The sequence below is a fragment of the Balaenoptera borealis genome (assembly GCF_965194805.1).
Source record: "Balaenoptera borealis genome assembly, chromosome: 5".
NCBI classification, from domain to species: Eukaryota; Metazoa; Chordata; class Mammalia; order Artiodactyla; family Balaenopteridae; genus Balaenoptera; species Balaenoptera borealis.
Genome location: NC_138862.1, coordinates 62835743 through 62863729, shown reverse-complemented (window position 1 = coordinate 62863729; position 27987 = coordinate 62835743). Strand labels below are relative to the sequence as shown.

Below are 27987 nucleotides of genomic sequence, written 5' to 3'. Positions count from 1 at the left end.
TGTATTTTAAAGGCTGTTTTAGCTAAGGCAGTTTGAAAAGACCTCTGTAGGAATATGATACTAAGAAAAATATAAGGTAAATATATGTATATATACATACATACACACACAGACATCAAATACTATTTAGTAGAATATATCACCACTAAAAATGTCTTTTTTTACCTTTAAACATTCTTTATCTATTTTAAAAACACGTATTTGAACTGAGTGGGAAAAATCCACTTTTTTGATCAGCAAAGGCAGTTATGTTTGTTGTACCAAGACAGTGTGAGATACTAATTTTGATTCTGAGCTCCTCCATGACATAGATTAGGTATTACTTATCCAGCACAGTCCCTGGCTCATAGTAAGCACTAAATGCATATTTGTAAGTAAATCAATGAATCAGTGAATCATTAAGTGAATATATGCGTGGGAGAATGAAAGGCAAAAGGTTAGAAGCAGAGAGCCACAAAAGGAATAGAATAGTGACCATACTTGTCATTCCTTTTCACCAGATTTTTCTTTTAGCTACTTAGGATGATCCTGGAAAGATATATTTTTAGAATGCTGAGAAACTATTTCTTAAGCAAGAAACATGTCAATCAGAAGACTATAGTGGTAGTTGGCAGTTTAGAGAGAAACTAGGTGTACTTTGACACCTTGAATCAAGAGCCACTGAAAAGTAAATCTAAGCACACGCTCACAGAATAAATTAAAAAGCTGCAAGAGGACTTAATAAAGAAAAACAATCACACTTGTAATTCTTTGTTTAGTGTCTCTTAGACTATAAGCTCCAGGATGGCGGGACATTCTTCACCCTTCTATCCCGGGCACGTAGACGGCACCTTGAATATATTATTTGCTCTTCATTCAGTCAGTTATTGTGCAATAAGTTAACGAATGACAATGATATTGGAAAGAGGTGTTGAGAATGATGCAGAAGGTTAGGGGGTTGTGAGTATAGGCTGACAGAAAAATGGATTGATAGAAGTAAGCTGAAGACTGTGCACAGGAAGAAAGGAAAGACATTGGGTGGATACGAAAGAAGAGGTTACAGATTCTAAGAGAAAGTGAGCAGCACAGGTTGTGAAAAGGGGTCTTTGTGTAAAGTTATGGCAATATTGAGCTTTATTTTCTCTAACCAAAAAGTGTTAGCAATTTTAGAGAAAAGCAAAATTCAAAAATTCACAACAAAAGCAAGTTATGTATTATGTTTCTCTGCAGACCTCATAAAAGAGCAATTTATTCTTGCATGTTCTCTAAATGTTTACAAGAGAGAATGTTTTATGGGCATACGGATTTTAGATTCCTTCCCATCTCTGAGTCTTACCTAATTCACTTAAGAAAACAAAACAACTTTCAACACCTGGCAAGCTGAAAAGGCTTTTCTACTGCTGGGGTCTTTTATTTGAAAATTTGAGTTCTGGGTTGGTCACCCTTTCTCAAAATTAACATAATTGAAAAACCCATTTTTAAAAAGGCAATTAGAGTTTGAATAAAGTCAAGGCTAGTCAGAACTCAGTTTCTCCAAGATCCCAGTATCTCCAGATTCTTGGCTTAACTCAAAAGAAATGGCTCAGTGTGAGTACCACAGAATAGCAAGTGATGGCAGTTATCATATAGTGGTCAAGAAATCGGGACTGTCTTCTCCCACAATGAACAGTTTCCCCTTCAGATTTGTAGCTTCCTGATAAATAGATATCATCATTAGTATATGTAATATAAATAAAAATAAAAGTAATAAAAATAAAGGTCATTAGACATAGGGCTTAAAAGGATATTGGACTGATAACCCTTGTTTTGCAGATAAGGATATTAACAATAAAAAGGCTACCCAGAGTCATAAAGCTAGTCAGTGACAGAAATGTTAGTAAAACTCAGGACTCCTGATTTCTTTATGTAACACATTTTCACTATATTATGTATCGAGAAAAAAAGGAGTTGATTATGTTGACAATAAAGAGAAAGATTTAGTTGAGTTCTAAGTCCTTGAATAGCCTAAGAAAAGGCCAGTTATTGGATATTCTAATTTTATGAGAGTAGAGTCTTGTTAATTACTATATCTCCAGTGAGTTGCACAGAATCTGGCACTTGATAGGTGGTCAATATATCTATTTTGAGATGTAATTTACATACAGTAATATGCACAGATCTTAAGCATTCAGTCTGATGAATTTTAGCAATTTTATATACATATATAACCATGTACAGAATACACCTGTTCTGTATATGAGTCCTTTGTCAGTAATGCATATTATGAAAACTTTTTCCTAGTCTGTGGCTCACTTATTCCTTTTCTTAGTGATATCATTTACACTACTCTAGAAAATTTCCTCATGTCATTTTATGATCAACCTCCCTTTTATTCTACCCACCCACGGAAGTGACCACTTTCTAATTTCTATTGCCATAGATTAGTTTTATATTTTCTTGGAAATTATATAAATCAAATAATTGAGTCAATATAATTCTGTGGCTTGTTTCTTTTACTCCACATAATATTTTTGAAATTTATTCATGATGTTGTATATATCAGTTGTTTCTCCTTTTATATTATGTAGTAGCATTTTATTTCATGACAATAACATTTTGTTTATTCATTCTCCTGTGGATGGATGTCTGTGTAATTATGAATATGAAAGTCACTATGAATAGTCTTTTACAATTTTGGGGGTCATTTTGAACACACTTTCATACACTTATTGGTCATTTGTATTTCTTCTTTGTGAAGTATCTGTTTAGGTCATTACCCATTTTGTAACTGGATTATTTGCCTTTTTATTATTGCTTTATAGGAGTTTTCTATATATTCTGGATTTGTGTTCTTTGTCAAATATATGCATTATGGAAACTTTCCCCCAATCTGTTTTTTGCTTATTAATTTTCTTAACAATGTTTCTTTAAATGAGATGTAAATTTTAATTTTGATGAAGTTCAGTTTATCATTTTTTTCTTTTAGAGTTATTGATCTTGTGGCCTGTTGAAAACATCTTTGCCTACTCCCAACGATACAAATATACTATTCTTATTTTTCTTCTGCGCTTTATGAATTTAAGTCTAAGATTTATCTTAAGTTAATATTTTGTTATGGAGTATAAGGGTTAAGTTGTTCCAGCACCATTTGTTAAAAAGACTTTCCTTTCCCCCATTGAATGTGCTCAGTGCCTTATCTGAACATCAATTGACTTTATATGTGTGGGTCTATTTCTGGGCTCTATTCTTTTCCATTGATCTATATATTATATCTTTTAAGTCCATGATTGCACTGTGTTGTTTACTATAGCTTTATAGTAATTTTGAAGTAGATAGTGCTAAGTTCTCTCACTTTCTTTAAAAGATTGTTTTGACTACACTAGATCATTCTTATTTACCCAGATTTTAGAATCAGCTTGCCATTATCTTCAAAATGGCCTGTTGGAAACTTGATAAGTATTATATTAAATTTATAGATCAATTAAGGGAGAAAAAACATCCTTAAGATACCAAGTTCTGTCAATGAGCATAGGTATGGCTCCCCATTTATGTGGGTCTTTTAAATTTCTCACCAATGTTTTGTAGTTTCACTGTGGAGATCTTGCATATTTTTCAATAGATTTCCCCCCTATATATTTAATATATTTGATGATATAAATTATTTTTTCTATTTTTTCATTGCTGTATATAGAAACACGTTTTTTTTAAAACATCTTTGTTGGAGTATAATTGCTTTACAATGGTGTGTTAGTTTCTGCTTTATAACAAAGTGAATCAGTTATACATATACATATGTCCCCATATCTCTTCCCTCTTGCATCTCCCTCCCTCCCACCCTCCCTATCCCACCCCTCTAGATGGTCACAAAGCATGAGCTGATCTCCCTGTGCTATGTGGCTGCTTCCCACTAGCTATCGATTTTACGTTTGGTAGTGTATATATGTCCATGCCAAGAAACACATTTGATTTTTGTTAATTGACTTTGAATCCTGCAATTTCACTAAATTTACATATTAGTTCTAGTCCCTTATTGAAGATTCTATGACGTTTTCTACATAATTATTTATCTGCACATAACACAGTTTTAATTCTTTTTTTAGATCTTCAAGCTTTTATTTATTTTTCCTGTTTTATTACATAGGAGGGAAATTCCAGGAAAATATTAAATAGAAATAATGAGAGAGGACATTCTTCTTTGGGAGAGTATGGGGAAAGCATATAAAATTTTGCATTTAGGGATCATGTTTGCTGTAGGATTATTTTAGATGTTTTTTATCAAGTTGGGGAAGTTTCCTTCTGTTCTTAATTTGCTGAGTTTTTATTCAGACTGCAATTCAATTTTCTCAAATGTAGTTTTCTACATCAATTTAGAAGATTACGTTTTTTTCTGCTTTACTCTGTTAGTATAGTGAATTATGTTAATTGATTTTTGAAAAATATTTTGAACGACATTTGCATACCTGAGATAAAATCCATCTGTTGCATCACTCTTTATCAGTGTGTGTGTGTGTGTGTGTGTGTGTGTGTGTGTACTCAATTTGTTTATATTGTTTATTAAGAATTTTGCATCTGTGATCATAATAGATATTGGTCTATAATTTTTTTCTTATAATACCTTTGCCAAGTTTTGATATCAACTTATATTGATTGAATAGTGTATCTCCTTTCTTCATTTCCTGAGAGAATTTATGTAGAATTGGCATTATTCCTTACTTAAATACTTGATAAAATTTCAATGAAGCTGTCTGAGCCAGGAGAACCTTGTAGGAAAATTTTTGATTATGAACTCTATTTTGAAAGGCTAGACTGCCTTTTTCTTACTGTGTCTGTTTAAATAAGCCTATTACTCAAGGATTTTGTCCATTTCATCTAACTTATAGAATTTAATGGCGTAAGTTGTTTATCCTTTTATTTTCTGTAGAATCTCTAGTGAAGTCCCCTTTTTGTTTATAATGTTGGTAATTTTAATTTTGTCTCTTTTTTCTTGATAAATCTTGCTAGAAATTTGTCAAGTTTATTAATCTTCTTAATGCTTCCACTTTTGACATTTTGATTATCTGTTGTTTGTTCTAAATTTGATTTCTTCTTTTGCCTTCATTATTTCTTTTCTTCTATTTACTTTGAGCTTAATTTGTTTTATTTTGTCTAGCTTCTAAAGTAGAAGTTTTGATCATTTAAATCATTCATATTTTCTACTATAAATGTCCTTCTAGTGCAGCTTTAGCTGAATCACACAGATATTGATATACTGTGTTTTTAATATAATTCATTTTGTAATACTTTATAATTTCCCTTGTGATTTCTTCTTTGATCTATGGGCTATTTAGAAATTGGTTGTTAAATCCCAAATATTTTAGGGTTTTCTATAACGTTTTTAAAATTAATTCCTAATTTGATACCATTGTATATTTTCCAGAATATGCTCTGTAGAATTATTATATTCCAGACAGAATAATATAAAATTATGATTTTAATTCTTTAATATTTTGAGACCTTTTCTATGGCCTAGTATATAGTCTATTTTGGTGAATGATTCATGTGCACATGTAAAGACACTGTATAGTTGTTGGGGTAGAATTATGTACATACAGTTATTGGATAATGGTTATATAAAATCTCTGACTACAAATGTGAATTGTCTACTTCTCCATTTAATCTGTCAGGTTTTGTTTCATGTATTTTGAAATACTGTTATTGGTTGTATACATATTTAGAATTGTTACAATTTCCTGATGAATCAACTCCTTAATAATTATGAAATGTTCTTCTATTTCTCTAGTAATATTCTTTCCCTTGAAGTCAACTTAGTCTGATATTAAGATAGTGACACCATTTTCTTAATCTTAGTGTTTAGATGGTATATTTAACAACAAATTTTAATCTTAAAAAATAAGATTTCTCAATCTTAGTGTTTAAGTGGTATAAATTTTTACACATTTACTTTCAACTTCTCTGTCTTTACACAAAATCTATAAAATTAATTCTTTTTTATACAATCTTATTGCTGGCTTTTACATAGAATTTTTAGTTCATTACCATTTAATATAATTAGTGATATAGTTTAGTTTAAATCTCCTGACTTCATTTGGTTTTTATTTATCTCATGTATTATTTATTTTTTTGTTTTCTGTTTTCTTTGAGGTAAATCACACTTTTTACTACTTTTAATATTTAGATATATGTGTTTGTGTTGTATTTTAGTGGTTTATCTACAGCAGTGCTATCTAAAGTATGTTTCTTCAATGATTGAAATAGTCTATCTGTTCAACCTAGCATGGTAGATACTAGACATATGTAGCTCTTTAACATTTGAAATGTGGCTAGTGCAATTTAGGAACTGCGTTTTTAATTTTATCTAATTTTGATTATTTTCTACCTAAATTTAAGTATGGACATGTAGCTACTGACTACCCTATTGGACAGTATATATTTAGAGATTACAATATGAATGTTAGATTCATTAGAGCCTACCTTCAAATAATATGCTATAATAATATGTCACATTGTAGTTTTTTGCCTTCTTCCTGCCCTTTAAGCACTTTGTTTCTTGTATTTTAGTTCTACATATGCTAAGAACCCCTCAATACATTCTATATATTGTTATTATTTTTCTTTTAAGTGCTCTGCAGTCTTTTAAAGATACACATAGATAGGTATAAATGTAGATATAGATTGAGAATTGTTTTATATTTTCCCAGATATTTACTCTCTGTCATACCTTTTATTTATTCCAGCAGATCTGGAGTTCCATTGGTATCATTGCTCTTCAGCCTGAACAACTACTTTTAGCATGTCCTGTAGTACAGGGTTGCTGGAAGCAAGTTCTCTAAGCTTTTGTTCTTTGAAATGACTTTATTTGCTCTCTTTTTCTTTTTTTAAGGGAGAGATAGACAGATTTATATATAATACTTTTAGGTTGACTTTTTAAAGCACTTTATATTATTGCTTTGTCCAGTAATATATTGTCCAATTATTTTTAGTTGGAAATCAGCCATCATGCATATTGTTGTTCCATTCCAGGTAATGTATCTGTTGTTATTGACTGCTTTTAAATTATTTTCTTTATATTTTGTTTTCAGTAATTTGACTATGAAGAGCTTATGTGTGTTTTGCTTTATAGCACTCTGCCTGGGGTCCACTGAGTATCTTGGATATGTATGCTAATGTCTTTCAGTCATTTTGAATCATTCTCTGCCATGTTTCTTTAAATATTTTTTTCTATCCTATTCTCTATGTTCTCTTTCTACCCTCATGTTAGGTTTGATATTGTCCCACAGATCTCAAACACTTCTCTGTTTTTTTCACTATTTTTGCCTCAGTTTTGATACCTTCTATTGACATTTTTTTCCTCATTTTAAACAAGAAGTTTATTTAAACAACAAGATGCTTGGGAATTTCCTGGTGGTCCAGTGGTTAGGAGTCCTTGCTCTCACTGCCAAGGGCCCAGGTTCAATCCCTGGTCAGGGAAAACAAGATGCTTGATGTGAAGGGAAAACTATGATTCATTTCTTTCAGGATAATTTATTCCTGTTTAAAGGCAGATTGCTCTACATGCAAAAAAGGTATAATATTGTCCTTGGTTTTACAATGATAAATGAAAAAAATTAAAATTCTCCAACTGAACAAAATATGCAAGGATTTTTATGTTATTCTTTTTTTGTTAAACAGTGAGTGTAAAATAACTTACTGGAATATAAAGGTAAGAGCTGAATGAACATGCCACTAATGGAGAAAGGGGGGTATTTTCACAGAACTAGTATTTTCCCCTGTCCCATCTCCATTTGGTGTTGATCAAAGCATACCATTGGCCATTTAGGTTTTTTTAAAAAAATGCAATATGATTGAGTACATACAGCAGTGACTTTATGTACAGTAAAGGAATGGGAAGGAGGAAAATGAAAGAATAGAGAAAACTATACTGCAGTAGTCAGGATGTGGTAGGACCAAATTGGGTTTTCTAATTGAGAACATGTCTTTATGTTCTGGAGGAACAAAGTTCTACAGTAAAGTAGCAGATTCCCTTTTGAGTTGACACCTCCTATCTGCTGCCGGGACACATCAATTGCATCTTCATCTTTTATTTCCAACTGTGCAGGTGTGTCTGTTTCATTGATTGGTTACCTAATAGTTTGGAATCTAGTCTGCCTCATTGACAAACCCTGTCATTCACAATAGGCTTCATCAGTTTGCTAAGTGCTGTATGCCTCTTAATCTTAAAGTGCACCAAAGAACCATCCATCCCTGCCACCTTCAAATTAGTATGATCATTGTTCTCAATCTTGACTCCTTCCTTGGGCTTTTCTTCCAGCCCTGGTGAGTGCTTCACAAAAGAGGTACCAGGTCCTTACCTAAGGAGGTGTGCTACTGATCTGTCTTCAAGGATACTTTTCTGACTCCAGTCTGCTGTTAAATTCATCTAATGAACTGTTCATTTATGATATTGATTTTTTTCTGAAAATTTCAATACATTTTTCTTCAATATAGTATTCATATATCTCTGTTAAAATCCCCCATCTCTTCACTCATGTTGCCTACTTTTTCTATTAGATCCTTTAGATTTTTCATTTTTATTTTATTTTATCTTTATTTGAAGTCTCTGACTGATAATTCCACTATCTGGGCCATCTCTGGGTCTTCCCTCTTTGTATATTCTCTCATGACCATGATTTACATTTTCTTGCTTCTTTGTGTGTCATAAATTTTATGGCATTAAAGGCATGTTGTGTAAACACAGTAGAAATAGATGTAAATATTATTTATTTCTAGAAAAAATCAAGAGTGAAGAGCTAAATAAATCGGATTTCTAGTCAGGATATGTTTGAACTTTGTTGCAACTTTAGTTTGACCACAGGCTTTACATGTTTTGAAAGTGGAATTAGAATTTACCTCTGGTAGGCTTAGGATCTGAGCACTGGTGAGATCTATAGATCTCTATGCTTCTCTGTCCAACTACTAGCTTTCTAAAACATGAAGATCTCTCAGCTCTCACAGCCTGGCTTCCAGCTCTTTGTGTTTCTGGGGAGTTTTCTTTGTTCTCCTTCAGTCCTCCTATGTTTAGGGAGATCTTTCCTCCCAGAATGGCTCAGAGCACTCTCTCTCAGTACTCTTGTCTGTCTCCAACTCCTAGAAGCTGAAATCCTGAGTTGAAATTTATCCCTCTCATTTCTCCTCTCCTACTTTCAAGCCTTTGAGTAACTGCCCCTGAACACTTACCAAGCAACAGAGTTGGTAAGTGAATTCAGATTTACTCTGCCACTGGGGGCTCAGAATTCAAATCTGTCCCAGCAACCCACACACAGACCTTAAAATTTTGTTAAAGATTCTGCTGATTTCCTGTCTATGGGGAAATTTTTCTTTTCCTGCTAGTCAACCAGGGAGGAGAGCAGCTTTGTATTGATATGTTTTCTCTCCTATGAAGTGTTCATCACTGGAGTTGAGTTTATTTAGAGATTCTTTGAAATGTCACTTTTTTGCGGGGTTCAGGAAAACAGATTTTGTACCTCAGTTGTTTTGTTTGTTATGGTGAGAGTTATGCTTTCTCATAACTTCCTACTTCATGACTGGAGGTGGATCCATCACACAATACATTTGTTGATGGAACAGAGGGAAGCAGGAAGGCAGTCTCTCATGTGTTAAGTTTTCAAATTCCAGGTTTCTTTATAATTTACCCCTTGCTGAATTCTTGAGCAAGTTTTTTTTTTTTTTTAACATCTCTGTTTTCTCAAATGTAAAAAAAGGGTAATAAGGATGCCTAATTTATAAAATTTTGAGAGGATTAAAAGTTATATGCAAACTACTTAGGATGATATCTGAAACATAGTAAAAATTATATGTGTTTTGTTACTTTTATTTGGAATAGAGCTTTTGTTCAGAAAGCATTAGGGTGTGTTAAAAAATCTCAGCAAGATGGAGAGAGGATCAAGATAATTACCCCTGACTTTGTAGAGGGTACCACTACCAATTATTAAACAGAAGGTATTTCCATAAATAGAGTAGTGTTTAATCAACCTGAATAACACTTTCTAGTTACTGGTGAGTTAGGTGCTTCATCAGTGAAATTAGGTACTTAGTTGAGTGAGGTAGAAAATATACTACTATAGAAATTAAAATAATTGAAGGGTTAATCAGCCCCTCTGGCTTTGATGGTCTGTGTACCTCCTGGAGTTGATGGAATGCCCTACAGAGCAATGCACAGCTGATACTCTTACCTTTCCTTGTGCTGTCCCTCGAGCAACACTGCCTGGCTATGCCTAGGTCTAGGATCCGGAGATTCCCTATAAATGAAAGAAATAAGCTGCAGATGGAATATTTTTTTAGCTTCCAGTTTTTCCCTCTTCTTAGTTTCTTTCTAAATTATTTTCCTCTTTCAAAGTCTCTCTTTCTATTTCTTATTACCATTGTGGTATCTTCAAATTATCTTCCCATTTTCCCTCTCTGTTCTTCTCTTATATTTTAAGCCAAAATAACAATAATAATAATCATCAATATATTATTTCTTAGATGAATACATTATATTCTTCAATGAGTATATTTTCTTAATTACTCAGGACTCCAAAACTGTAGAAACATTTTACATATTGAAAGAGGTCCTTAAAAATTAAAAACAAAAACAAATTCCTCAAATCTTAGAATTATCTAAGTCAGGTAACTGCCTCTCAAAATTGCAGTTTGGAAAAACTGTGGCTCTGATTGACAAACTCTTGCAATTCCTGACACTCAGGGCTCTGTTTCCTTAGGTCTTTTCAGGCTGTCCTGGGTCTCTCCAATTATTAAAAATATGATCAGCTGCAAGGTTATTGTATTTACTACTATTGTGAGTATTGAACTATGCCATTTATCTCCCAGCCTCATTCTCCCCTAAGACCCCCAAACAACACACAACTCTCAATCGCTCTCTCTCTCTCCCTCTCTCTTTCTCTCTCTCTCTCCCTCTCTCCCCCTCCATCTGTCTCTCCTCTCTCTCTCCCTCTCTAGCCGCCCCCCCCACACACACACACAGCTGAAAGTTATGCAATACACATATTCTGACGCACTGTCAGGTTCTGTGAGTGCTAGTTCAGGGAGGTATTTTTAGCTAAGGGGCTCTTCCAATATAAACAGCAACGTATATGTAAGTCTGGTTCCACTCCTAATGAATTTGCCTAGAAACAAAGGTTATGTGGGGTTTTTGTTTTTTTTTTTTTAGGATACAGTATGTACAGTTTCTGAAGGAAAAATTGAAAGTGGGCAACCAGTACTCCTCCCATCTTTCCCTGGTCAATCTGCTAGGTGAGCAACCACCATTGGTTGCACAGTCTGGTCCACCCGCCCCACTGATGGATTGTTTCCTCTTCGCCTTATTTTCAAGGTTGATACTCTCTGAGCCAGATAAGTAGGCAGCTGCAGAGGACAGGAGCACAACTCTCAAATCCTGTAGATAATTGCCAAAGGCAGCTGAGTTCAGGAGCCCCACCTGTTAATGAGATGCCAATTATTTACATGCTTATAAATCATCTTTTAAACACTAACAAGCACTAATAAGCCTTGGCTGCCATTTACCATGGCAACTGACCGGTCCCAAAAGGGAAGGAGACTACTGACATATGGACTCTGGGTCAATGGTCCAGTATCTCCTGGGACTGATATTTTTCCTCCTGCACGTGAAACTGTTCTGTCCAAGTACAAACGAAAATCACATGAACAAGGAGGCACAGGACATGATGGAATGCCTGCTTTTCCCGTGGCAGCTCAGAGTGTCTAAGGGGCATAGAATTGTGTCCAACTCCCCATGAGCTACAGGAACAAGCTGCCCTAACTTGTTAAGTGGCAGTTCCTATGTACAGCCGTACAGCTGGTCTACCCAGGCCACCTGCTGTCAGATATTTTATTCCCCAGAGCTTCCTGGGCTGCTAGGCTCCACCAGTCTGAAGAGGGTTTCCTAATACATTCAGTTTGCTGTTGCAAACAGGTAAGATGATAAGCTACTTGTGGGATGCTCAGTAATATTTAGTGAGATGCAAGGAATGGTTTCAGATGAAAAAGAACGTATTTTTGCTCCCAGCAAACTGAAGGCATTTTCTTTCTTCTTTTAAAAGCACAGTGAGAAGGCAACCATCCATGACTCAAAACTCTTTATAGTAGAGAAAGAAAACCACCTTCTGTTTTTAACTAGTTTTCCAAACTGGGTATAGGGAAGCTTACCACATTGGTATCAGGTATGAGATGACAGTTCAAAGAAGCTGATGGCGACAGGGCATTAGTGAACAGTGACCTAATCAAGCAATAGAGAAATATGAATTTATCATTTCACCATGACTGACCCAGAAATGCCTTTTACTGTGACTTCTACAGGATGCTAGTTTTCGATAGAAAGTTGAATTACTGATACCATAAAGAAGTTCCTCACCCTTCAGCAGGTGTTCGAATTGATACCTTTAACCTCCCAACTGCCTGTTGTAGGGCAAAGATCATGAGCTTTAGATCAGGATTTATTAGTATCACTACCATTTAAGTGCCTCCACTCGGCTGGAGGATAAAGGAAATGGAGGCAGCTCTTTGTAAATCTTTAGATTTTGATGACAATGAAAATTATCGCAGTGGTGGGGATATATTACTCCCTCTACCTTGGGCTATTTTCTGGTCTCTGCATCCATTACATTATAAGGGGGTAAGGGTTCAAAGGCTGCATGAAATTTATTTAATATATCTATATATTTTATATATCTAATTGGATATATGCACATGTTACCTTGGAGTTATGCATATGCCAGTGCTGGGGAATTTTCCTTCTCCTGCCATTGTTACTTTTTTTTAAGAAGTATAGCATCAGAAACCTTTATTTTGAAAAAGACATTTTATACCATTTGTGGTTTATTCGTCTTTAATTTTGTAGTACTTAAATTTTTTGATTTATTTAAACTAAGAAACACCAAAAACAGTTCACCCATTTCTCCCACCCCCCAACCTCCCCCACCTCTGGCAACCACCAATCTGTTTTCTGTATCTATGAGCTTGGAGATAAGATTCCACATATAAGAGAGATCATACAGTATTTGTATTTCTCTGCCTGACTTATTTCACTTAGCATAATGCCCTCGAGTTTCATCTGTGTTGTTGCAAATGGCAAGATTTCATTCTTTTTTTATGGCTGAGTAATATTCTATTGTATGTAAGTACCACAATTTATTTATCCATTAATCCACTAATGGACACTTAGCTTGTTTCCATATCTTGGCTATTGTAAATAATGCTGCCATGAACATGTGGGTGCATATATCTTTTTTAATTTGTGATTTCATTTTCTTCGATACATTCCCAGAAGTGGAATTGCTGGGTTATATGATAATTCTATTTTTAATTTTTTTTGAGGAACCTCCATACTGTTTTCCATAGTGAATGCACCAATTTACATTTCCAGTGCACAAGAGTTCCTTTTTCTCCACATTTTCACCAACACGTGTTATTTCTAGTCTTCTTGATAACAGCCATCCTACAGGTGTGAGGTGATATCTTATTGTAGTTTTCATTTACATTTTCCTGATGACTATAGGTGTAGAGCATCTTTTCATGTACCTGTTGGCCATCTGTATGCCTTCTTCAGAAAAATCAGATCTTCTATTCAGATCTTCTGTCCATTTTAAATGAAATTATTTGTTCGTTTTTGCTGTTGAGTTTTATGCATTCTTTATTATTTTGGATGTAACCCTTTATCAGATATATGATTTGCAAATATTTTCTGTGATTCAGTAGGTTGTCTTTTCATTTTGTTGATGATTTCCTTTGCTGTACAGAAGTGTTTTTGATCTGATATAGTCCCATTTGTTTATTTTTGCTTTTGCTTTTGGTTACTTTCTATGTAGAGTATCTACTTCATTTGGCTTCTACCAGCCGTTCTTCAAGTCTCCTATGCTTGCCAGTTTGAATACTCAGATAGGAATTAGAATCTTTACAAAGGGGCAAAAGTAATGTCAAAGGCCTTGGTAGCATATTACATAGGGTTGTCCCCAAAATGAAATATTCTGGCATGAGCAGAGTGACTATGTGAGTAAAAACCCAATGGAAAAGAAAATGTAGGACTGATGAGAGGTCCAAAAAATATCAATTATGTTGGAAACATTGTCAGAATTTAAAGACTGCAAAAATGCCTAGACGAAAGGGCAGTCAACCATGTGGATTGTGGAGAAAAGTTTATGAAGGAACTTATGGCCCTTTGGTCTTGCTTTAGGTGGGTTGGTGGTGAGGTTGGCAAGGTGAGGGAGTAATTTGTAAGTTTATGCATGACTGATTTAATAAGGAACCAAGTCATTTGAAATGCCAAGGGAAAGCAGACAAATCTCCCATGCAGGAGAGAATTTAACCCCCCAGTTCCTGCCCCTCCAAATCCTTCTCTTCATTTGGAGTTGGTCAAGTGGAAAGGCTGGAGCCTGGGAAACAGGGCTCCAGCCCTGCTTGTGCTTCTGCATAGCTGTGAACCATTGGACATGTTGCTACTCATTTCTGAGTCTGAGTTTTTGTACCCTCTTTGTGTACTTCATAAGGATATTTGAGCTTACACCAACATAGTTAATGTGTAAATCTATGAAAGTTGAAAGTAGACCTCAAATAGCCAAAGCAATCTTGAGAAAGAAAAACGGAGTTGGAGGAATCAGGCTCCCTGGCTTCAAACTATACCACAAATCTACAGTAATCAAGGCAGTATGGTACTGGCACAAAAACAGAAATATAGATCAATAGTACAGGATAGAATGCCCAGAGATAAACCCATGCACATATGGGCACCTAATTTACAACAAAGGAGGCAAGAACATACAGTGGAGAAAAGACAGACTCTTCAATAAGTGGTGCTGGGAAAACTGGACAGCTACATGTAAAAGAATGAAATTAGAACACTCCCTAACACCATACACAAAAATAAACTCCAAATGGATTAAGGACCTAAATGCAAGACCGGACATTATAAAACTCTTAGACGAAAACATAGGAAAAACACTCTTTGACATAAACCACAGCAAGATCTTTTCTGACCCACCTCCTAGAGTAACGGAAATAAAAACAAAAATAAACAAATGGGACTTAAAAGCTTTTGCACAGCAAAGGAAACCATAAACAAGACAAAAAGACAACCCTTAGAATGGGAGAAAATATGTGCAAATGAAACAACGATGGATTAATCTCCAAACTATACAAACAGCTCATGGAGCTCAATATCAAAAAAGCAAACAATCCAGTTAAAAATTGGGCAGAAGACCTAAATAGACATTTCACCAAGGAAGACATACAGATGGCCAAGAGGCACATGAAAAGATGCTCAACATCACTAATAATTAGAGAAATGCAAATCAAAACTACAATGAAGTATCACCTCACAACAGTCAGAATGGCCATCATCAAAATATCTACAAACAATAAATGCTTTAAAGGGTATGGTGAAAAGGGAACCCTCTTGCACTGTTGGTGGGAATGTAAATTGATAAAGCCACTATGGAGAACGGTATGGAGATTCCTTAAAAAACTAAAAATAGAACTACCATATGACCCAGCAATCCCACTACTAGGCATATACCCAGAGAAAACCATAATTCAAAAAGAGACATGTACCACAATGTTCATTGTAGCACTATTTACAATAGCCAGGACATGGAACCAACCTAAATGTCCATCGACAGATGAATGGATAAATAAGACGTGGCACATATATACAATGGAATATTACTCAGCCATAAAAGGAAATGAAACTGAGTTATTTGTAGTGAGGTGGATGGACCTAGAGTCTGTCATACAGAGTGAAGTAAGTCAGAAAGAGAAAAACAAATACCGTATGCTAATGAATATATACGGAATCTGAAAAAAAAAATTGTACTGATGAACCTAGTTGCAGAGCAGGAATAAACATGTAGACATAGAAAATGGACTTGAGGACACGGGGTGGGAGGGGGAAGCTGAGGCGAAGTGAGAGTAGCATCGACATATATACACTACCGAATGTAAAATAGCTAGTGGGAAGCAGCAGCATAGCACAGGGAGAACAGCTCAGTGCTTTGCGATGACCTAGAGGGGGTGGGATAGGAAGGATGGGAGGGAGGCTCAAGAGGGAGGGGTATGGGGACATATATATGCATATGGCTGATTCCTTGTGGTGTACAACAGAAACTAACACAGTATTGTGAAGCAATTATACTCCAATAAAGATCTATTAAAAAAATAATAAATATGTAAATTACTATCAGTGTGGAAGATAATATTACTAGTGATATTAATGGCCCCTTTTGTCTTTTGGCAGTGGACTACTACTCTCAGAATTGAGGAGAAAACAATATTGAATAAAATACATAGAGAAACTAAGACTGTTCTAGACACAACTGTAAAGTCCTGAAAGAAGACAGGAGAATGGGATAATTTTTAAAAGAGAATAAGTAGATGCCAACAGGATGGAAAGAGGAATTAGAAGAATTGGGTGTAGAGTGGCAGAAGAGATACTTAGTAGATGAGGGCTCCTCTGGAGACCTACTTCTAATCCTGGCTCTCTCACTAGCTGAGTGATCTGCAACAAGCTACTGAATCTCTCTCAGGCTGGAACTTCTCATCCATTAACAAAAGATCTTTTATCAGATGAAATTGAAAGTGGAACCTCGGTGTATAAAAGTAGCTTTGAGTCTTGTTTCTTTTGTTGAAACCTTTCTTGACATTCTCTTTACTCCCACTCTACACTGTGGCCTTGAGTCACCTGTTTAAAAATCCAAGAATTTGAGGATCCTAGTGTGAAAACCAGGAAAGTGGATGACATCTCATGGTCTTTCTAATAGTATCATTTTTGCTTTTGAGATTCAAACACTCCTAGAGAAGTTTGGATTCCCTTGAGAAGAGAATTAAATTGGATGTTAAAGATTTACTCTGACGGAAAAGGTAGCTGATTGTCAACTAAGCTTATTGTTGACTGACTGGTTTGAAAACAAACATTTCGAAACAAGATTCACCATTAAAGAAAGGTGAGTTAACGGGGAAGTAATGTCCCCCAAATCAATACTATTCTAAGAAACAGTTACTTAAGAGTAGGAAGAGGAACTGTGACAATACTGCGTGAAAATAACTTGGATCAGAAGACTAAACTTTCCATATTCCATGATAGCCAGTGCAATCTGATCAAGTTTACAACCCAGAGGGGCAAAACATCCCAACACATCTCAGCAAAAGGTTTTTAGGGATTTAATCTCTGCCAGTTCTTTTTTACTTAGACTACTTTGTTCCATTCTATCTCCCTTTCCCCAATGATTCAGTGAAGATTATATAGGGAAATGCTGAATGCAGTGACACACTCCTAACAAGAGGCATCTTGACAGGCATCTGACCAGGTTCATTCAAGCTTTTGCAACAACAGATAAAGGTGGGTTTGGAGGCTAGGAAGGGAAGGAGTCCCCTGCCTTTCCAATGAAGTCATCATTCTCTACAAAATCTTTGCAAAATGCTAATCAGCGGTGCTTTCACAAAAGAAGTCACACAACTCTTTTTTGAGTTTCAGAATAGGATTACTATTTTGGGGGGTTTTAAAGTTTTGGGAAAATCCTAAATGTTTCACTTTTTATTTAAGGCTGAAATTCAATTTCCAAATTTGAATTATCCCAGAGGTCTGTAAATGCACTGCCAGATGGGCTAGAGTTGAGAGAAGAAATGGAAAAATGCCTCTTTGGGTGGGAAAACACATTTATATGATAGTCTTCTGACAGCCCTCATCTCTATATTGTTGATACAGTAACAAGCCTGTGAAACTTAATGTTAAAACAATTTTTTTTTAATCTTGAAAAATTTCTGTAGCACCCACTTTTCAGATCAGATGCCCTCACTAAGGCTTGTAAATTAGACATTTGGCTGAAATCTCACTTGGGGTGCTTGATGATCTTGGAGAGTCAGCTTATTTTATGGTTAATATCTGAAGGAGCAAATGATGAGTATGAGGAACTGGCATTCTAATGTTTTTCAGCTCCTTCTTGTCTAAGCAGTTGAAATTATTTGCCCTGTTCAGAAACCTTGAGAACAGTCCCACCTTTGTGTCTTCATTCTTCCTCCCGAAGATGTCTATTCCAGCATCTCAAATTTCTAGTGTGCTAATTTATTAGTTTGAGTGATATTTCCTGTTCTACTAAACTATGAGAGTAGAGGTATATCTAATTCTTCCTTGTATCTCTAGGATCTGGCAAAGTACCTGGCATCCAGTTATATACATATATGTAAATAAAATATATGTGTGTGTATATATATACACACATACTATTTATATACTATTTATACTATCACAGTACTATTAGTGTGTATGTATATATAGAGAATATATATGTACAAACACACAGTACTGTGAGAAATCTCAGTCTTGCAGAAGGCTCAGAGAATCTAGTTACTTGCTGATTAATTGGATTCTGCCTGTGATATGCTGGATTTTAGGACTGGCTGGCTGTCAAGGATACTGCTGAGAGTATAAAGCAGGGAGAGGAGAGTGGATCTAATGAAAGGAGAGAACTCGTGGCTGGGACACTGAGTCTAGAGTGTGAAGAAATGGCAGTAAAAACCAATGATCACATCCTTCCTCTGTTGAGATGGTGTTAGGAATGAGGCAAGCCCGACCTTCCAGAAGGGGGCTTAGAAGAGGATTGAGCTACCTGGGCTGATTAAGGCAGTGTCAATAAAATGAAGTTGTGGTGACATTCATGGCTTAAAAAACATTAACTTTACAGAATTATTTTCCTAAGGCCTTTGGGCAGATTTTGATTTGATCCAACAACAATATCTGCTTGGCTCCAAACTGATGGACATCTGCTAATTTTTCTAACTGCTTTAATCATTTTGGGGGCTCTGTTTTAGAACCTCTCTAAATCTCCTCCTTCTCAATAGTGTCTCAAGTCTTCAAAGTCTATGCCAATTTTAATAAAGGTCTAGAAGGGTTACCTTATGTTCCAAATTTAGTATTCCTATTCAGTATTCCATTCTTTGTCTCACTTAAAATTTCAAAATGCAGAGTGGGAAACCTTGAATTTCCATGAGCCAATGACTTATGGAACAAAAATTTGAAATTCAATCTAAGATCGCACATAAGCAAAAAGCAATTTGTGTGTATGTCTGCTTTACTGACTACAGTATGATGTTCTTGAGGACAAGGACTTTGTTTCAAATTTTCCCCCAGCACTTAGTATTGTATCTGGCTCCTTTTTTGTTCCTTTTGTCAGAAGCAAATACTTAGGATTAGTTTACTGTTTTCATATTCAAACACTCCTTTAGCAAGAGTGCTTGGGAACTGGAAGCTAACTGGGAAATTAAGAACAAAAAACCAGAAAATGTTTTTAGTACACATGTTAGATAATTTTTAAACTTTCAACTCCCTTTTTTTATGGTCCAGTGTGGGACATGAGGTAAAAGGTGAGGCTAAAGGGAAAAAATGACATAGTGCTAAAACAGATAAAGGGGTGCAAAGAAGTGACATTTTAGGAACTAAACTGATTATGAACCAGAAGTGTAGGGAAGGTGGGAGAGAAACAGACAAAAGACAAAGACAGCTGATGATGGTATGTGTTAAAACAGGGCAAACTGTGTGAGTGATCCCCTAATTTCCCCTAATCAAAATCTGTCATATTTCAGCCTGGGGAGGTCTAGATATAGAGCTTAGGATAAATGAACTTCCACAATAAGTCACTGGAGACACAGCTGAGCTAGATAGCTGGCTCTTCTTTGTCTTGTCCTTGAAGGTCTCATTCACCTATTCCAAAATTGTAGCCTTCTCTAAATAATCTATTTATGGCCTTACAGAAATAGATATGATAGTTCAGATATTCCCCAGTAGCAACTCTTCAGGCTAGTGAACAGATCATTAACTGAAGCATCACCCACATAAGATGAGGCCTGAAATTTCAGGTTATCTCTGATGACTTTTAACAGAATAGCTATATATGGCTGAGAAATATCTTCACACAGAAAGTTTCAATAGGTTATGAGAAGTTGCAGGTACTGTTTCCTCAGAATAAGACTTGGTGGGAAATATACATGCCAGTGTTGTCTCTGTCTTTCAAGGATGTGGTCCTTTTCATCTAGGTTATCAAATTTGTTGGCATAGACCAGTGTTGTTTCTGAAAAAATAGTACGTGACCCACCCTCAACGTCCCAAACGTCTTATTCAAGTTAGGTCCTTATACTTGAGTAAAGTGAAGTGCAGTATGACGCCAACTGTAACAGTACAATTCTTAGTTAGAGTAATTACTCTGAAGACTAAGGTTTTTGCTCCACTGGTCTAAATTACATCAAGCCATTTCTGCAACCCCCTATGGAGCACTCACCATCATCAAGCACTGCTCTAGGCACCATGCATTCCAAGGCAAAGAGGCTATGATTCCTATCCTTAAGGAATTCATAATATAGTGATGATAGTTCATAATCTACTCCAGTGAAGTAGACAAAAATATTTGCAAAGAACTGTGATGTGTTTGACAATTGTGCTACCCAAATGACTTACCTGCTTTCCAGGAAGGTAAAGCAATGGGCACTGCCTGAGATGGAGCAGGAAGGCAGGAAGAGATGGTGTTTGAACTGGGTCTTGATTAAGGAGAAAGGATTGGCTGAATAAAGAAAAGTTGGAGGCAGGGGGTGGGGGCAGGGGGTAGGGATATTCTACCCAAGGAAGTAGACTAAACAAAGAGATGCATGCATACAAATACACACTTACGTACACACTCATATGTTCCCCTTTATACTCTCAGCATATTTCAATTAGAGTTCTGAACTGAGAATAAGAAAAAATGCATTCTCATTCTGGCTCTCCTAGGATCTATGGTGTGACCTTGAGCAAGACTTTTAAAATGTCTGGATCTTAGTTATTCCATCTGTAAAATGAAAGGGCTAGATTTCATGCTGGCTATGGCCCCATCCAATGAAAAAAATTGGGAGGTACAGCTAAACCTGTTTGATCTAAATTCATGATTTAGGGGATATAAGAATAGTTTATTTGCGGTGATCTAAGCTAGCCTGTTTTTTGTTTCATATAAAGGAAAACATTTTAGATTCTCATCAATAGGAAAAATAATTGCAAGTTAAATATTTATTTGCTTTGTATTGGTTTACTATTTGGTAACACAGAAATCTTAGATTATAAACTTGAATTTTTTCTTTAAAAATAAGGACACTTCTTTTTTCTTAAAATTCAGGCAAGGAAAGGCATTGCTAAAAGTCGGGATGTTGACATATAGTATATTATAACATTCTGTCTGGCTCTGCCTAGGCAAGAGATGATGAAGAATCAGTGCCATACAGAGCCCCAAGTTCCAGGTGACAGTGAGAATTGAATGGCTGAAAATACAGTGAGGATGTACCAAATCTCATGCTCATATCTGAATATCTGTAGGATTGCATTTGTCAAATATGAAAACTTGAGCTCAGAAACTACATATAATACCAAAGATAGTACCAGACATATTATCCTTCCTTCTGTAAACATCTCTCTAAGACTTGGAGCTCAAGGTTTCAGTCTTCAGTTCTCTGGTACCTCATTTGCCCCATCTGGAGTACAACTAGGAAGGAAAGCTGAAATTTAAATTCTGCCAATTACATAGTTAAGTTTTAGATGAATTAATAATGAGTTACTGGACAAAAAAGTAACTGGTTAATAAGTCACCCACTGTCCAGTTTTTGGTATATTTGTGGTGGGCATATTTTTGCATGTGTGCCTCTATGTGTGTGGGGGTGTGTGTAATGTTCCATAGCTGTTCAAATTGGATTTAAAATGTTTCTTGGGGAAGATGATAATTTAGTGCTGGTTACCAGAGGTAATTTTTTCCATTCTTGAAATGCTTGGATAACATCAGAATCTCAAACCGTATTTGCACATTGGAGTAACTATTATAAAATGGCATTTAAGGGAATAGATTTCATTTCAGTTGTTTACTAGAAAAAAACATCAAACATGTATTTAAACCATTCCCTTCATAAAGGTCCATCATCTGCTAATGATGAAGTTAGGGCCTGTGATGTTAGAATTTCTCTTGGGAACATGGAAGTCCCATTATACATGCAGCAATCATCTCTCTATTCATCTGTTGATGAATCTCTCTAATCATCTGTTGAATTAGTGGCAGGCCTAATGAAGCTCTGGATAAGACAGAACGGAACATTTGGAGAGGATACCACCCCTCTCCTTCAGGGTGTTTGTCACCTCATTGCGTACAGAGAGATGTCCTAAGCTTTCTTTACACTAAGTTCTCATTATCCTTTGATATTGATCCAAACCACTTAGTGATGAATACAGGCAGCACTCTCCTTCTATTTAAAGGTCTTGAATATCTATTATTATTTTTATGTTTATTATCTTAATACCTGCCATTTATAATATCTTTCTTCTAAAGAGCTCTCTGGAGTGCAATAGGGTGTCAAGTGAAGACAAATGAATATGGAAGCACTTTGTGTTCTACAGATGAAAGGAGAGTCACTCCGGACCTGCTGTTTTCCAGGAAGAACTTTCCTTGCTTCTTGTTTTCTTGCTCCAACATGGCAAACCTTACCCAAGGTGTAACTCTTAGACTCTGCTCTTCTTTTTTTTCTCACACACACATGCACAAGCATTTCAATTCTCACCTTTATCATGATCACAGCCCAATCTGTGTTTCACTACTGGATCCTTTATTAAAGCCCTGCTCCATATTTATAGCTATCTTTTGCAAATTTCTTCTTTAATATTTAAACAAATCTAGCATTCCCAACATAAAGCTCATTATTTATTTATCATTAGAGAAAAACTATTCTATAACTTTGTTTGATATTCAAAATGCATTTTGAAAGTACAAATTTTTTTTTTTAAATGTCCTGGCCACCCGTTAGAAATAGGTTAGAATAAAGAAAGGTGTAAGAAGATCAAGGGCAAAAGATTATGATGAACAATCAAATTCAGTGAGCACAGAATATGCTGGAATATTTTGCACTTTCTAAGAATTCGAGGATGCGATCTAGTGAGAACTAGAAAAAAAAAAAAATAGGGTTATATTAAACAGAAATTTAAGGACAATCAAACTTTAGTAAGGTCCACCTTAGCCCAGGTGTTATGTGTATTTTAGATATGTTCCAAAGCATGTATCACATTTTTAAAGTGGACATTAGAGAATTATTAATGTTATTTTTATGAGTAATTATAAATATAAGCATTAATACCAAAAGGATCATATGGTTTCCTTTTGACATTTTTCCTGTCTTAATTATGCACATCTGGGAAATTCATACCGATTGAGTTGATGCAGCCAAATCCATTAAGGAGCACACTCCCTCCAGTAGCAGTAGCTAACCAAATGGCAGGCCTGATGGTTAGGAGGGATTAGTACCCCCCCTCCACCACCCCCCGTCCCCAGTACACTCCACTCTGCTTTCTCAACTCCCTCATCTCTATCAATGATGATCCCATCCTCCAGAAACTCAGGGGGATTCGCAGGTCTCATTTTGAATATCTTCTTCTTATCCATTTCATATATCCAGTTACTCAACAATTACTTTTGACCCTTTCTTTATATCTCTTACATTTATCCTTCTTCTCCACCCCACTGAAAGGTCATTACCTTTCAAGCCTGAGTTACTGAGATAATATCCTATCCGAGCCCTCCATTTTATACAACTGCTACACCAAATGCCACTTTCAAGAACTTGCCCCCTCAAAATAAAATGCTTCTTGTTTACTAATGCATTAAGTTTAGATTTCTCCCTTCTTGTCTTTTAAGACCTTTATAATCCATCTCTGACTGCCCCCCTCCTTATCTGAGTTTCCTGCTACTCCCCAGCATGGATCCTCTCTGGGTGGGGGGCACTTTCTTCCCTGCCCCCATGCCTTGCTCCATGATGTTGGCTCCTAACCTGACATTAATCCCTTTGTTGGCCCTCCTGAGTTTTACCCTATACTCATTTCCAACTGTTAACATACCAAATATCCCTAAGGACCCCATCCCCAAGTCCTACCTTCTCTTTTAGGACACATCTCTTTCAGAAAAGCTTCCCTCCAGCCTGGATCAGGTGTCCTTTGTGTGGACACAGTACGATGGAGGTACTTGCATAGTGCATACTTATTGTCATTGCTTAACTATTCCTTTCTCTTTCCCAGCTGTTCACTCTTTGAGGGCAAGAATCTTTCCTTGGACTTCTTTGTGACCTCAGTGCATAGTATCCTGACTGACATATAGAGGGTTGAAGTTATCTCATTATGTTTGAATTTCTTTGCATTTAGGGCACTTTTCTCAAAATTACAGACTTAATTATATACAATTTTTGAATCATTCACCAATCCATTTGTCGATCTTTTCCCAACAAGGTTGAAAATTTCTTATTACAGAAGGATCTTATCATAGAGACTGTGCTGAATGGTTCCCACAGATCTTTCAGAATACCCACTTACATAGGTGATCAATAAATTGTTTAATTAAATAATAAAAAAATTATTGCTAATAACATTACAAACCAAAAATAATGTAATCCAAATTGGTAGTGATGCAAAGAAGTTGTGAATTGTCACATAGTATTGCTCCTTACTAGCAAAGTGATCATTTTTGTCCCAAGGAAAATAATTTTGTTCAGTTGCTATTAATATATACATTAAAACAAGCAGCAGCATTAGACTGTATCATATCAGCTGATGGATAAAAATGTCCTATTTTAAGAGATAATTGATCACATTGCAAGTTTCCCTTTACTTCCTTACACATTTTCTTCTCTCACGCCTATGTTGGCTCACATTCCCTCTTCTTCACTTAGGGCTGTCACAATCCAAATATTCACACCTGCTTATCCTTTTCTCTAGCCTCCTACCTACCAGAACAGCCTGGCCCTTATATCCAGGCTAGCTATTTCCTCAATCAAAGCTCTACCTATAATCTATTTTTCCTGAAACAGTGAATATTACTGGTATCAGCTCATTCTCAGTGCTTCCAAACAGCACAAAAGGTTTCTATAGCCACTTACCAACCTGATTCCATCCTAAGATCAATACTCTGTCATGCTTTCTTGCAGTAGAAAAAGAGAACACCACTAAAGAAAAAAAAGACTCTAATTTTGATTTTGCTACTGAAAACAAAAGTGTGAAAATTTTATCTGATAAATTGTTGGATAGGGGTATTGGGAATATTTACCAAGTGTGTTGGAAATTGTCTCTATTTTGGAATTGTTTATATTTGCTTATATCTGTATATGTGTATTATATAAAATTTTGCTATATTGGTATTTCTCTATTCCTCACCAATATCTATTACCTGTATAAAAACTTTTTTTAATAGGCACAGTGTATTGAATTGATGGTCTAAACAAAGTTTTCTTCTGTGTGGAGAGATATTATGATTTAATGGGTTAAGATCATGTAGTTTTTTTTTTTTTTAATTTTAATTTTAGATCTCTTAAGGTACTTTCACAGTTGTTGGCCCAAAGGTATTTATCTCTTGCCATTAAGAAACAAGAGTTATGAAAGTACTCTCCCATTTAAAAATATCTTCTCTACATATTTCACCTATTAGAGTTCAGGAAACTCCCATTGTATAATATCCCTTTGGAGGTTAGAATTTATCAGTCACTTCCACACAAGTATAAATTATTTTAATTAGCTTTTTTTCTTTTCTGCCAAGAGAGAATGGGAATATCCATTAAGAATGGAGATAAGTTTGGCGAGTAGGATGTCAGGTGAATAGCCAGAGAACTGTAGTACAACTGTCTGTGGAGGGCATATAAAGAAGAAGAAAACAGTGCCCCAGGAAGTTATTGGGTAAGGAATTCCACCCCAATTCTTCTGCTGACACAATCTGTAATACTCTGGCATTCCTAAAAATCATCTCAAGCCTTTCCTATGGTTCTAGAGCCCCAGACTGGACAGAGCACAAATCTATTCAAACAGCTAATCGAGGATTGGTCTTTGCCTTATTTTCTGTTTGTCCAACTGATGTGCATTGTTTTTAGTTTTGTTTCTTACTTGCTTATAAGTTTAACATAGTTGTGGATTGCTCGGATGCAATGTATATCTAGCCTTAGAGAAATAGGCATTTCTAATCTAGTCTACTCGTGTACATGTTTCAGCTATGATGTAAAGGATTAACATCCTGACATTATTAGTCAGGCAGCATGGCACAATAGAAAGAGCACTTTTTGAGAGTTGTGCTGTCTTGAATACTAATCTCAGTGATCCTGAATAACCGTGTAAATTCTAAGTTTCTGTATTTCAGCTGCAAAATGGGGGGACAGTGCAAGAAGATCTTCTGGGTCTGTTGCAGCTTTAACACTATACAGTTATACTAATTATATATGCTTCCTGATTTTCCTTTAATATCTCTAATTTCATATGAGAGCTTAATGGCTTGAAATCTCAAAATGTTTTCTGACAAGTGGAGTAATAATACTTGTACTATATATCTCACGGTGCAGTAAAAATAAAATATAAAATTATGTGTGTCACTATGCATTGTGGACGTCAAAGTCCCATACTTTGCACTGTAAATTATTATTGGATATTTTTCTTTCTACTATTACTCTGGTTTAAAAAGACCCATGGTACCTCAGTGTGCAACCAGCAGAGGGAGACAAGTTCAGATTGTGTTTCTTCTTAAAGCAGAATCAGTTAACTGCTATGTGTACATGTTTTTAAAAATCAAAATGAGATTCATATTATTGGAAAATATGTCACTTACTCAGTGCTATATTTACATATTTAAGTTACAAAAACAAGTGAGAAAAATAAAGAAAACACAAGGAAAAATATGGGGGGTGGGAATCTTGATTTGGGGGCTTAGTTTATTATACAACTCGGAGATAGCCCTCTTTGTGAAGAATGTCATTCCTGTGACAGCTTCCTGAGCATGTCCATCTGGAGGTACAGGCTATTTGAGTACCAGTTTAGGAACCAATCCAGAATTCTAAAAGTAGAATTTCTAAATTTCCTCCAAAACTAGCTTTTTAACTCAACTTTCCCATTTTATCAGCTTGGACTTCGAACAACAACAACCAAAAAGTAGAGGAATCTTTTTCCTGTCCTGTTTCAACTTCCATATCCAATTAGTTGACAAATCCCATCAGTCCCCTGTGAAATTCCTCTAAAAGTCTTCACCTTTCTTCTCTTTCTACTGTCATTGCCCTGTGGCCTGCTTTTATCATCTCTTGCCTGTTCTGTTTCAGAAACTTTATAACTGGTCTTCCTAACTTTGACTTGTCCCAGTCTATCTTCAACTCCATTGCTGGTTAGTCATCTTCTTAAAACACTGGTCTGATTATGTCACTCGCTTACTCAAAGCTTTTAATGGCTCTCTTTTGCATATAGAATAAAGCCACATTCATTATCATGCCTGTCAAGACCCTCACTGACCCCAGCTTACAAAAACCAGTTACTTTTCATTCTAACTTTTTTCCATTTCTAGCCCCACATACTTTCCTACAACTTACCTTTCCCACTAATGTAAAGTCTCTGAGGGAAGGAGTTCATTCCTCACCATTATTAGAAAGCAATAGTATATATAATCAATAACGTTCATCCCTTTCTCATCATGTCACCAACAACTTTATTAGTCTCCTAATTAGTTTCTCTACTTCATCTTCCTTCTGACCTCTAATTTCCCATTGCCAAAATAATCTCGCTCAGATGTCAGTGTCTCACCTCACTCCTCCACCATCTAAAGTAGCCTTCTAAGTATGAGACAGTGAGATGATGTGTGAGTCTTCATTCAGGCATTCAGGATTCTTCCTGATGCAGCGTCTCTCTCCAACCTTCTCTCTCTCCTCTTCCATGCTAGTCAGATGAGTCTTCCTCCAGCTCCGTACTTTGTTTCACACTGGTTCTCATGGCCAGGCATAAGATGTTGCCTTCCTCCATCGTCCTCTTACATATCTGCCAAGGGTTACTTAAAATTCCATTTTTCTCCAAGAAGGCTCCTTCTTGATCACCTTTTCTGAACCACCATTGTATTTTGATTCTGCTCCCTGATAGCTTAGTTATCAATTACTCACTGGTCCATATTATTCTCTGTTCAATGTGTATTCACTTTCCTTCTCCATCTTGGTTGTGAGTTCCTGGGTTCCTGAGGA

The 27987-nt window shown here is 35.8% G+C and overlaps 1 pseudogene across 1 annotated transcript; it reads right to left on the bottom strand.

Annotated features, from left to right (window-relative positions):
- Window positions 1–27775, bottom strand: LOC309629502 (small ubiquitin-related modifier 2 pseudogene; annotated as a pseudogene). Its single transcript has 3 exons — window positions 27724–27775; window positions 10167–10232; window positions 1–8301 (listed from the first exon to the last, which is right to left on the bottom strand). The product of its transcript is annotated as a small ubiquitin-related modifier 2 pseudogene (transcript).
- Between the last annotated feature and the right edge of the window lie 212 nt (window positions 27776–27987).